Here is a 4,540-nt window from a genome sequence, read left to right as displayed (position 1 = left end):
AAAGGTGAGATACCCAACAATTCAGAAACTACTCTATAAAATACTGATCACATCAAGGAAACTGTAACACTACTTCGACGAGTACAAGATATCAGTCATCACGTACTTCTCACTAGGAGATATCTTACACAACTGAGATGCGACTGGCCGCATCTCAAAGTGGGCAGTCGAACTAGGGGCACTCGAGCAGAAATTCACACCAAGAACAGCAATCAAGTTCTAGGCTCTAGTCTACTTCCTGGCTGAATGGAGAGAAAATCAAGTACCTACCCCACCATCCATATCAGATCACTGGACCATGTACTTCGACGGCTCACTGAAATTGGGTGGAGGAGGAGCAGGTGTACTCTTCATCTCTCCAAAAGGTGAGCAACTCAAGTATGTTTCCCAAATTCTCTTCGAAGTATCGAACAATGAAGCAGAATATGAAGCTCTCCTACACGGCCTCCGAATGGCCATCTCACTTGGCATCAAACGGCTACTCGTCTACAGAGACTCCCTCCTTGTGGTCCAACAAGTAAATAAGGAATGGGACATCAACAAAGAGACCATGGACGCCTACGTTGCAGAGATCAGGAAACTTGAAAACAAGTTTATAGGACTAGAAATCCACCACGTTGTCCGCGACAACAATGTGGCTGCAGACGTCCTCTCAAAACTTGGCTCTGACCGAGCGGAAGTCCCTCCAGGAATCTTCGTCCATGAGCTTCATCACCCCTCAATCAATATTTCCACCCAAATGGAAGCCGACCCGGTTCCCCAAGCAACCAGTCGAGAGGTAATGATGATCGAAGCTGATTGGCGCACTATGTTTATTGACTACACCAAGGACAAAGTACTCCCACCGGGAATCAAAAAAGACGACACAGAAGCAATACGCATCATGCGTCGCAGCAAGAACTATGTCCTCGTCGACAACAAACTTTACAAATGAGGCGCAGGATCCGGAATCCTCATGAAATGTGTCACAACAAAAGAAGGAAAAGATATCCTACAAGAAGCTCAGGATTCTACTGGCCAATAGCATTATCAGACGCAGAACTACTCGTCAAACGATGTCCAGGATGCCAGTACTTTGCCAAACAAAGTCACTTGCCTGCTCACAACCTAATCACCATACCTTCGTCTTGGCCTTTCACTTGTTGGAGCCTTGACATGATAGGACCACTCCCAACAGCACTCGGAGGTTTCACACATGCATTGGTGGCAGTCGACAAGTTCACTAAATGGATTGAAGTCAAGCCAATCAATAAATTATCATCAGATCGGGCAGCCGAGTTCATAAGTGAAATACTCCACAGATTTGGCTTTCCAAATACGATCATAACTGATCTTGGATCAAACTTCACTTCGCAAGAATTCTAGGATTTCTGCGAGAACTCCAGCATTGAGATCGAGTACGTATCTGTTGCACACCCAAGAGCCAATGGCCAAGTGGAACGCATCAACGGACTGATAATTGATGGCTTGAAGAAAAGAATCTTTGATTCTACAAGTAAAAAGGGAGGTAAATGGCTAGCAGAACTACCAATGGTAATCTGGGGGCTACGCACCCAACCTAGCAAGGCCACAGGTCAAACACCTTTCTTCCTGGTATACGGCTCCGAAGCAATACTACCGGCAAACATCATGTGAAAGTCACCTCGACTAGAGATGTATGACTCAACAGAAGCCGACGGAAGCCGACAGCTAGAACTGGACTCACTCGACGAGATAAGATGTAATGCACTACTACGATCAACCCGATACCTTCAAAACATGTGAAGATATCACGATCGCAACATCCAGACAAGATCTTTCAATGTCGGAGACATGGTCCTCCGCAGAATCCAAGATGAGACAGTCACAAACTCAACTCAAGATGGGAAGGACCTTTCATCGTCACCAAAGTCACCGGACCAGGATCCTATCGACGGATCTACGCGGACATACTAGAAGTCCCCAACTCTTGGAACATCGAGCATCTTCGGAAGTTCTACCCATAAGCCGTTAAGAGGCAACCTCCCAGATTTCAAACTCCAATAAAGAAACATGGTCCTTCGGAGTTCAATTCAAGCACTCAAGACAGCTTCAGGAGTCATAACTCCATCGGCTACCTCGAATACCAACCTTTCTTTGTTCACTCAATGTCAAAGGCACAACGAATCGAGTAGTCGGGGCTAAGGGCCATGAGCCTTGCGGCCCTAGAGACAAGTTCTCTACCACCGTCAGGAGTAAAACCTAGAGACATGAGCTCACCCTCCCCAGGGATGGTTACTCCTTCAGCTACCTCGAATACCAACCTTTCTTTGTTCACTCAAAGTCAAAGGCACGGCGAATTAAGAAGTCGGGGCTAAGGGCCATGAGCCTTGCGGCCCTAGAGACATGTTCTCTACCCTCTTCAGGAGTCGTAACTCCATCGACTACCTCGAAAACTAACCTTTCTTTGTTCACTCAAAGTCAAAGGCACGACGAATCGAGTAGTCGGGGCTAAGGGCCATGAGCCTTGCGGCCCTAGAGATAAGTTCTCTACCCTCTTCAGGAGTCGTAACTCCATCGACTACCTTGAATACCAATCTTTCTTTGTTCACTCAAAGTCAAAGGCACGGTGTAAGGATCGATGGACCAAGAGGGGGGTGAATTGGGCCTTTTTCAATTTCTAAGACAATTAAAACAACCTTAACCTATGCAATGCTAGTAAGGCTCAATTCACCAACCGGCTAACAAAGCAAACTACACAAGCTAACAAAGATATGAAACTAAGCAAGGTAGAGCAAAGTTATGATCTCTAAGGACAAGCACAAGAATAATTGCAAGAAAATAAGTGCTTGAAATGAAAGAGTGGACAAGAGACAACCAGATTTTTTTACCGTGGTGTCGATGTGTTGGCACACACCCCTAATCCACGTTGTGACACTCACTAAGAGTCTTGTCACCTCCCATGTCACCGAGACTTGGGCGCTCACTAAGAGTCTCCGTTCACCATCCCGGCGTGGTGGAGCTCAAGCCACATACAAACTTCTTCGGGCTCCCACAATCCTTGGCAAGCTCCGGAAGAAACACCTTCAATCACCAAGATCGTCTAGGTGCTGCCAAACACAAAGAGTAACAAGCTCCTAAGCCTTCACTTGACCTACACTCAGTTGTCCCTAGCTCAAGCACACTTGCTACACTTGCAAAGGATGAATTCTTCAAGGTTGAAGCACAAGCAAAGTACTAGATCTTCTCTCTTTTGCTCAAAGCACTTTCTCTTTTTCTCCAGGGTGGCCTCAGGTATTCAAGGTGTCAAAGGCAACTGAAATGAGCCATGGGGTGCCCTTATATAGAGTGGAAAGAGTTACATAGCCGTTGGAAGTCCACTGCAGAAAAACCGTGAGCACCGGAAGAACCGATGGGTGTCAGATTTGAGGCGTCGGTTCAACCGGTCTCTCTGTGTCCAAATTGTAGTCGTTGGGGTTCTGACACAGTATCCAGGCTTGCGTCATTGCACCGGTGCATGCTCCGTAGGGGCATCGGTTCAACCGGTGCTGAAGAGGTTCACTGATCAACTCAAACAAGCTCTCTGGAACATAGGACGTCTAATGCACCGGTGCTTTGATTCTGAAGCGTCGGTTCAACCGGTGCTGAAGAGAAGTTGAAGTCCACCAAAACATGCTCTCTAGAACAAGATACATCCAATGCACCGGTGCTTATCTTTTGACCGTCGGTTCAACCGGTGCTATAGAGTTTTTGACTTGATTCCTGCCTGCATCCAGAGAAGATAGACCGACAGGGCATCGGTCCTTCCGCTAAGCATCGGATGCTCCGACACTTGGGCACCGGTTCAACTGGTGCTGCTGTTTTTCTTTGTTTTCAGCTGAATTGACTTGGATTCGAATGTAACTTCGATTGTTTCTTCTTCCAAGCGTTGTGTTAACTTCTATTGACCATATTAGACTATTTTTGAGTGAGTGTGCAAGATTTCTAAGGCCAACTCAATTTTGATCAAGCTACTAACTCATGAATCCCTCTTAATAGTACGATCAAGAACTAGAAACTATAAAACCTAGCTAAATCAAGTGTCCTTCATCTCCTTGTGACACTTGAGACTAGAAAGGTCCTTAATCTTTCAAATTGAGTCCTTGACACGCATGATTGTTTCGAATTGAGGGGTCTCCTTTCATATTTCATATGAGACTAATCCGGTCATTGATTTTTCCTTTAAAACACACGTTAGTCGCATACGGTTGTCATTAATCACCGAAACTTACCATTAGCATCTATCGGCCTAGATGCGCTTCAATCTCCCCCTTTTTGGTGATTGATGACAACACAAAGTAGAGATACACAAGATATGAAATTGAAAGCGATAAACATGCATGCATTACTCGAAATAAAGCACATGTAGGGACATGTCAACACAGAGCATACACAATATCCAAATAACATGTCCATACACAAAATCCATGAAGATCCAATCACGCCACAAACCACCAAGCTCCCCTATCTCTACTCCCCCTATCTATCTCCCCCTTTGGCAACAAAGCACCAAAAAGGAAGGCGATCTAGTCCTAAGCTGGAG

The sequence above is a fragment of the Panicum virgatum genome, chromosome 7K, assembly GCF_016808335.1.
Source record: "Panicum virgatum strain AP13 chromosome 7K, P.virgatum_v5, whole genome shotgun sequence".
Lineage (NCBI taxonomy): Eukaryota > Viridiplantae > Streptophyta > Magnoliopsida > Poales > Poaceae > Panicum > Panicum virgatum.
Note: the sequence above shows the minus strand (reverse complement) of the source record.